Genomic DNA, 9,515 nt, shown 5'->3' on the forward strand with positions numbered 1-9,515 from the left:
TTCTTTGAACTCCATCAATCTCATTGCATCTTCCTCTCTAATACTCCCCCTCAAGCTTGGGCGGTGGGGACCAAAGACCAAGCTTGCAACACACAAATAACTACCTCATTAAAAACCTTAGCAAAGAAAACCACTTGGGATAAAACTTTGCCAAGGGAAAAAGAGTATAGCCTTCACGGTTGAATTGTGTAGCTTTGGCCTTGGTTTGAATGTGGGTTGGCTTTGGCTTCTTGCTTCTTTCTCTTACACACCATAGCTCCATTATCCAAGTGAACCTCTTCTTCTCATCTAGCTTACAAATGGCTTTGTTTCTTTTACACCTTCAACAAAAGATGTAAAGAGATTCTTAAGTATATTTGCCATAACAATAATATTTATCTTAGATTGAGACATGAGAGAATAAACTCGAAAATGAGCTAGCATTTAATAAGTCTAAATTCAGTTTAACACATGATTAAAACTCATATTTTAAACATGCAAATTAAATTTTAAATTATGCTAAATCCGGTTTAATATTCAGTTTATAAATCTAAAAGTCACCTAGATAAACTTCAGATTTTAATCATGAATTTAATTCCTAAAGTCAATATTTAAAAATGACAAATTAAACATTAATAATCTGTTTTTAACACAAGGCAATTCTCTAAAACCACAACCTAATATTTGCTCTCTAAATTCAGATTCTAAGCATGAGAAATTCACTAAATGCATGACTAATCTGATTCAAATATGATTAATGAATATATTGAAAGAGTTAAGGGTTTAGAGATAGCCTTTGATCTTCTTTGTTGGAATGTGTTGCTTCAAACTGCTTCTAGAGCTCCATGAGGGTTGTTGACACCTTTCTCCCCTCAAGATTGGCTTGAATAATTAATGAGAATCAATCTTGAAGGTTTGTGGACACCCTTATTGTCACTTCTTTGACTTCATAAAAATTGGCTCCATCCTCTAAGTGTTTCCATTCCTTTTAGTCCTTCATGTCTTGATTTCTCTTCTCATGGATCTTTTTGCTTTATCTTGTGTTTCTCATTAGAGTGTTCACACATGTCTCCTCTCCTTTAAATCTTCATCATGAAATTTAAAGAAAATTTTTAAAGTACATGTTGAGAAACACAAGTGAATTAAGATAAGGTAATGAAAAATAATATATTTATTTTAACAAAAAATATTTAAAAACGAATTTCAAATATTTTTAAAAATATATTTAAAAACGAAATTAAAATATTTTTAGATTACTATATGATTAAATAAATTCAAACTTGAAATTCAAAATTTAAAAATTGAATTAAGATGAATTTAAATAAATTAAAATATAGAGTTTAGAGGGTAGCCTTTAAAGGAGAGATGTGGTTTGAATCATCTTTTGGGACCACTCTCTTGATTAGGTGATGGCTTGGGCCATGTCTTGAGTCTTGAAACCTTGTGCCTAGAAGATCTCAACAAGTGCACATTCAATAAGCTCTTTAAGAACTTTGACACTACCACACATGCTTTGAAGTTGATTCATCACCTTCCACCAGCTCTCTCCACTAGAACTTCCTACATAGCTTTATCTCTCTCGGTCAGCCTGAAATAGATTCACCTCGCTCAAAAGAGTCTTCTGCTCTCCTCGGGTGAATCTTACCGCCGAAGTTTAATACCCAAAGCTTTATCTCTCTCGGTCAGCTTAAAATAGGTTACCTCGCTCAAAAGAGTCCTCAACTCTCCTCGGGTAAACCTTACCGCCGGAGTTTATTACTATGGTGGTCTTTTCTGCAGTCTAAGAAGCTTGATGGCCATTGGTTCTAACTCCAAACATTGATGATGCGCCGGAATGATATATGCCCACTGAATCGGACGTAACTTTTGAACGGTTGTTCGGAATTATATGATTTCACCTCCACCGGAAAGAAGACTCCATGGTCTATAACGTTTGTAAAGAACTCGGAAGCTGAATTGCAATGGAAAGCTTTCGTACGAGTCGATCTTTGAGACGTTTCGGCAGTGATTTTGCTTGTTGCCGAGAATAGAGTAACCAGAACTTGTAACTTTGTAACCGAAAGTGTTTGTAACCAGAATGAGAGTTTAGTAACCAGAATGAGAGTTTTAGTAACCAAGAATGAGAGATTAGTAACCAAGAATGAGAGTTTAGTAACCAAGAGTGAAAGATTTTAGTAACCAAGAATGAGAGTTTAGTAACCAAGAGTGAAAGATTTTAGTAACCAAGAATGAGAGTTTAGTAACCAAGAGTGTATAAGTGTTTGAGTGTTTAGTGTTTAGTAAACAGAATGAGCAAAGGAAATGAAGCAGCTCCCCTTTAAGGACTGACTTCAAGACACTATAAACCTCCAACAAGTAGATTTCTCCCTTGTGGATTTCATGGCTACTCCAAACTGAAACTTCAAACTGCCTTGATAACCTCCATATAGAGTATCTACTCCAATGGCTCCAAGAACAGCTTCAAAACGCCATCTTTGTGGCTTCTTTTGCATAATTGAGTACTAGCAGCTCAGATCTTGAACCTGGCTCCGATACCATGTTAGAATTTGGAGAGAGTGAGCTGCAAGATACACTCTACTCCAATACAAACTCACAAGAACACTTAAAGCGGGATTTGTGTGTTCATGTGTAAAGCCTTTAAGATACAACTCAATGAGAGTGTTCTTAAGGTAAATAAGGATTTATACACGCCAATATAAGCTGTGTATACTCAAGAATAAGTATGAGAGGCAATAGAACACTCACACCAAAGATAACCCAAATAACCCTTTAGAATAGTTTAGAGAATAGTGAAGAGTATAGAATGCAAGAAAGATAGAGACCAAGCATTGCCAAAGCTTGGTCTCTCCATGAGAGTATAGAGACTAGAATCTACCCATTTGAATGTATAAGAAACGATTTTTGGTAAGAGGAAAACCCCCCATTGGAGAGCTTAATTTTATTAGAGATATGTGTTACATATTTATATAAAGAGAGAATGGGTTATGTGTCTCCCTTCTAAATCTAATTACAACGGCCACATATACATACACATATACACATTTGGGTGTGTAGAAAGTGACATGAAGAGAGAGGAGAGCTGGTCCCAAGCATGTAGATAGTGACAGCTCCAAAGTGACCTCTTAAGCCAACATGTGACTCTCCCACTTGTTCCTTCTTTCTCTAATAGCAACTTATGATATTTGAATTTTGTTGGAGGCCCAGGAGTCATCGGGACACCTTATAAACGGATCTTTAGGTCACATGTGACTCCTTGCAACTTGCATTGACTCCAAACTCACATAGGACCACCTTTTGCCGCCCAAACTCTATTTGAATCCTAGGGCCTTCTTCACTCCATTCATTGGCCCTAGGTTTGTACATATTTATCAACATATCTTGACCCTACATTAGCACAACTTCATCTTCAATACTGACCCGAGTTTTGCACATTTTTCTTTGGTAGTTTAACCTTAGTTTAGCACATGTTGGTCTTGATAACTTATGACCCGGATTATGCACACGCTGTGGTCTTGATAAATCAACACGGACTTTGCACATTTGTTTCTTGATGGAGAGTGAACTCCTGGGTGTGTGACTTCTTCATCTGCTTATATACTCCCCCTCAAGCTTAAGTGTAGAGAGATCGGAGGTTAAGCTTGAAGCTTCATGAGACTTCTTTGAACTCCATCAATCTCATTGCATCCTCCTCTCTAATAAGAATGTGTGAAAATCCAATGCATTTGACTAACTGTAAGATTTCAGGATTAATTTGGAGTGTTTAGACAACACTTAAACCCGTTTTATCCCAAAACATGCTTAAAGAGAGAAAACAGGCTAAAACCGAGAGAAAACATTGATTCAAGGCAGTTAACAGCTTTGTTACTGTTTCTAGGGTCAGAATGTGTGACAATCCAATGCATTTGACTAATTTTAAGAGTTCAGGATGAATTTGGAGTGTTTAGACAACACTTAAACCCGTTTTATCCCAAAACAAGCTTAAACCAAGAAAACAGGCTAAAACCGATAGAAAACATTGATTTGAAGCAGTAAACAGCTATGTTACTCTTTCTAGGGTCAAAATATGTAACAATCCAATGCATTTGACTACTTATAAGAGTTCGGGTTGAATTTTGAGTGTTTAGACACCACTTCAACCCGTTTTATCCCAAAACATGCTTAAACCGAGAAAACATTGATCCTAAGCAGTAAACAGCGTTGTTACCGTTTCTAGGGTCAGAATGTGTGACAATCCAATGCATTGGACTAAATGTAAGAGATCGAGATGAATTTGGAGTGTTTAGACAACACTACGTTTTATCTCAAAACAGGCGAAAACCGAGAAAAATTTGATTCGAGGTAGTTAACCGCTTTCTTACTGTTTCTAGGGTCAGAATGTGTGACAATCCAATGCATTTGACTAATTGTAAGAGTTCGAGATGAATTTGGAGTGATTAGACAACACTTAAACCCGTTTTATCCCAAAAGAGGCTTAAACTAAGAAAACAGGCTTAAACCGAGAGAAAACATTGATTCGAAGCAGTAAAAAACTATGTTACTCTTTCTTGGGTCAAAATATGTAACAATCCAATGCATTTGACTAATTGTAAGAGATCGGGATGAATTTGGAGTGTTTAGACAACACTTAAACCCGTTTTATCCCAAAACATGCTTAAAGAGAGAAAACAGGCTAAAACCGAGAGAAAACATTGATTCAAGGCAGTTAACAGCTTTGTTACTGTTTCTAGGGTCAGAATGTGTGACAATCCAATGCATTTGACTAATTTTAAGAGTTCAGGATGAATTTGGAGTGTTTAGACAACACTTAAACCCGTTTTATCCCAAAACAAGCTTAAACCAAGAAAACAGGCTAAAACCGATAGAAAACATTGATTTGAAGCAGTAAACAGCTATGTTACTCTTTCTAGGGTCAAAATATGTAACAATCCAATGCATTTGACTACTTATAAGAGTTCGGGTTGAATTTTGAGTGTTTAGACACCACTTCAACCCGTTTTATCCCAAAACATGCTTAAACCGAGAAAACATTGATCCTAAGCAGTAAACAGCGTTGTTACCGTTTCTAGGGTCAGAATGTGTGACAATCCAATGCATTGGACTAAATGTAAGAGATCGAGATGAATTTGGAGTGTTTAGACAACACTACGTTTTATCTCAAAACAGGCGAAAACCGAGAAAAATTTGATTCGAGGTAGTTAACCGCTTTCTTACTGTTTCTAGGGTCAGAATGTGTGACAATCCAATGCATTTGACTAATTGTAAGAGTTCGAGATGAATTTGGAGTGATTAGACAACACTTAAACCCGTTTTATCCCAAAAGAGGCTTAAACTAAGAAAACAGGCTTAAACCGAGAGAAAACATTGATTCGAAGCAGTAAAAAACTATGTTACTCTTTCTTGGGTCAAAATATGTAACAATCCAATGCATTTGACTAATTGTAAGAGATCGGGATGAATTTGGAGTGTTTAGACAACACTTAAACCCGTTTTATCCCAAAACAGGCTAAAACCGAGAAAACATTGATTCAAAGCAGTAATAGCTATGTTACTCTTTCTAGAGTCAAAATATGTAACAATCCGCTGCATTTGACTAATTATAAGAGTTTGGGTTGATTTTGGAGTGTTTAGACAACACTTAAACCCATTTTATCCCAAAACAGGCTTAAAGCGAGAAAATCGGCTAAAACCGAGAGAAAACATTAATATGAAGCAGTAAACAGCTATGTTGCTCTTTCTAGGTCAAATTATGTAACAATCCAATGCATTTGACTAATTAGAAGATTTTGGGTTGATTGCATTTGACTAATTATAAGAGTTTGGGTTGATTTTGGAGTGTTTAGACAACACTTAAACCCATTTTATCCCAAAACAGGCTTAAACCGAGAAAACAGGCTAAAACCGAGAGGAAACATTAATTTGAAGCAGTAAACAGCTATGTTGCTCTCTCTAGGGTCAAATTATGTAACAATCCAATGCATTTGACTAATTGTAAGAGTTCAGATTGAATTTAGAATGTTTAGACACCACTTCAACCCGTTTTATCCCAAAACATGCTTAAACCGAGAAAACATTGATCCTAAGCAGTAAACAGCGTTGTTACCATTACTAGGGTCAGAATGTGTGACATTCCAATGCATTTGACTAGTTGTAAGAGTTTGGGTTGAATTTGGAGTGTTTAGACAAACCCGTTTTATACCAAAAACATTGATTCTAAGCAGTTAATAGCTTTGTTACTGTTTCTAGGGTCAGAATATGTGACAATCCAATGCATTTGACTAATTGTAAGAGTTCAGGATGAATTTGGAGTGTTTAGACAACACTTAAACCCGTTTTATCCCAAAAGAGACTTAAACTAAGAAAACATTGATTCGAAGCAGTAAAAAACTATGTTACTCTTTCTTGGGTTAAAATATGTAACAATCCAATGCATTTGACAAATTGTAAGAGACCGGGATGAATTTGGAGTGTTTAGACAACACTTAAACCCGTTTTATCCCAAAACCGAGAAAACATTGATTCAAAGCAGTAACAGCTATGTTACTCTTTCTAGGGTTAAAATATGTAACAATCCAATGCATTTGACTAATTATAAGATTTTGGGTTGATTGCATTTGACTAATTATAAGAGTTTGGGTTGATTTTGGAGCGTTTAGACAACATTTAAACCCATTTTATCCCAAAACAGGCTTAAACCGAGAAAACAGGCTAAAACCGAGAGGAAACATTAATTTGAAGCAGTAAACAGCTATGTTGCTCTTTCTAGGGTCAAATTATGTAACAATCCAATGCGTTTGACTAATTATAAGAGTTCATATTGAATTTAGAATGTTTAGACACCACTTCTACCCATTTTGTCCCGAAATAGGCTAAAACAGAGAAACAGGCTAAAACCGAGAGAAAACATTAATTTAAAGCAGTAAACAGCTATGTTGCTCTTTATAGGGTCAAAATATGTAAAAGTCCAATGCATTTGACTAATTATTAGAGTTCGGGTTGAATTTGGAGTGTTTAGACACCACTTTTACCCATTTTGTCCTGAAATAGGCTTAAATAGAGAAAACAGGGTAAAACCGAGAGAAAACGTTGATTCCAAGCAGTAAACAGCTATGTTACTCTTTCTAGGGTCAAAATATGTAACAATACAATGCATTTGACTAATTATAAGAGTTCGTGTTGAATTTGGAGTGTTTAGACACCACTTTTACCCATTTTGTCCCAAAACAGACTAAAACCGAGAAAACATTGATGCGAAGCAGTAAACAGATTTGTTACTGTTTATAGGGTCAGAATGTGTGACAATTCAATGCATTTGACTAACTGTAAGATTTCAGGATTAATTTGGACTGTTTAGACAACACTTAAACCCGTTTTATCCCAAAACAGGCTTAAACCAAGAAAACAGGCTAAAACCGAAAGAAAACATTGATATGAAGCAGTAAACAGCTATGTTACTCTTTCTAGGATCAAAATATGTAACAATCCAATGCATTTGACTAATTATAAGAGTTCGGTTGAATTTTGAGTGTTTAGACACCACTTCAACCCGTTTTATCCCAAAACATGCTTAAACCGAGAAAACATTGATCCTAAGCAGTAAACAGTGTTGTTACCGTTACTAGGGTCAGAATGTGTGACATTCCAATGCATTTGACTAATTGTAAGTGTTTGGGTTGAATTTGGAGTGTTAAGACAACATTTAAACCCGTTTTATCCCAAAAATAGGTATAAACCGAGAAAACATTGATTCTAAGCAGTTAATAGCTTTGTTACTGTTTCTAGGGTCAGAATGTGTGACAATCCAATGCATTGGACTAAATGTAAGAGATCGAGATGAATTTGGAGTGTTTAGACAACACTTAAACCCGTTTTATCTCAAAACAGGCTAAAACCGAGAAAACATTGATTCGAGGCAGTTAACCGCTTTGTTACTGTTTCTAGGGTGAGAATGTGTGACAATCCAATGCATTTGACTAATTGTAAGAGTTCGGGATGAATTTGGAGTGTTTAGACAACGCTTAAACCCGTTTTATCCCAAAAGAGGCTTAAACTAAGAAAACCGGCTTAAACCGAGAGAAAACATTGATTCGAAGCAGTAAAAAACTATGTTACTCTTTCTTGGGTCAAAATATGTAACAATCCAATGCATTTGACTAATTGTAAGAGATCGGGATGAATTTGGAGTGTTTAGACAACACTTAAACCCGTTTTATCCCAAAACAGGCTTAAACCAAGAAAACAGGCTAAAACCGAGAGAAACATTGATTTGAAGCAGTAAACAGCTATGCTACTCTTTCTAGGGTCAAAATATGTAACAATCCAATGCATTTGACTAATTATAAGAGTTCGGGTTGAATTTTGAGTGTTTAGACACCACTTCAACCCGTTTTATCCCAAAACATGCTTAACCCGAGAAAACATTGATCCTAAGCAGTAAACAGCGTTGTTACCGTTTCTAGGGTCAGAATGTGTGACATTCCAAGTGGCCGTACAAGTGGTCGTACGAGTGTCCGTACAACCAAGATCAATAGGCCATGGATCGGTTGGTAAAATAAAGAAGAGGCTTAGGGATGTTAAGGCCCAAGGAGAAGAAGGATCTATTGATCTTGGTTGTACCGACACTCGTACGACCACTTTTACAGACACTAGTACGGCCGACCTTGATCACATGTCCTCCTTCTCTTAGATCAATACTCCCCCTCAAGCTTAGCTTAGTATTACAGCTAAGCTTGGCGACCCATAAGCCATCACCTCGTTAAAAACCTCAAAATAGAAAACCTCATGGGACAGAACTATCTTGAGGGAAAAAGAGTGTGATGTTCATGGGTCGAGGGCTAGAGATCAAGGGTGTGTCAAGTTCACAAGTCCAAGTTTGTTGTAAATGTGATCACAAACTTGGCGCCTTGAAGCCTTGGTAAAGATGTCAGCGAGCTGATCTGCACTTGGTATGTGGTATGGGAGCGTGACACCTTCTTCAATCTTTTCTCGGACCTTGTGACAATCCAACTCGATGTGTTTGGTTCTTTCATGGAACACCGAGTTTGTGGCTATGTGTATAGCAGCTTCATTGTCGCAATGCATAGGAATTGGTGTTGATGACTTAATGCCTAAATCTTCTAGTAATGACTTAAGCCATGTGAGCTCGGTGGTTAGCTTACTCATTGCTCGGTATTCCGATTCGGCACTTGACATCGACACTACTTTTTGTTTCTTGGTCTTCCAAGTTACTAGGTTTCCTCCTATGAATGTGCAGTAGCCAGTCGTGGATCGCCTATATGTCCTATCACCGGCCCAATCTGCGTCACAATATCCCACAAGCTCGGTGTTGGAGTTCTTGGCCATCCATATTCCTTGGCCAGGGCTCTTCTTGAGATAATGAAGGATCCTCTCCAAGATACTCCAGTGATATGTTGCTGGAGCTTTCATGTACTGGCTGACCTGGTTCACAGCAAAGCATATATCAGGTCGAGTAAATGTCAAGTAGATTAGTTTATCTACTAGACGGCGATAGCGAGAAGGGTCTTCATATAATGGATACT

Source organism: Camelina sativa, chromosome 9, assembly GCF_030686135.1.
Source record: "Camelina sativa cultivar CO46 ecotype springtype chromosome 9, ASM3068613v1".
Classification (NCBI taxonomy): domain Eukaryota; kingdom Viridiplantae; phylum Streptophyta; class Magnoliopsida; order Brassicales; family Brassicaceae; genus Camelina; species Camelina sativa.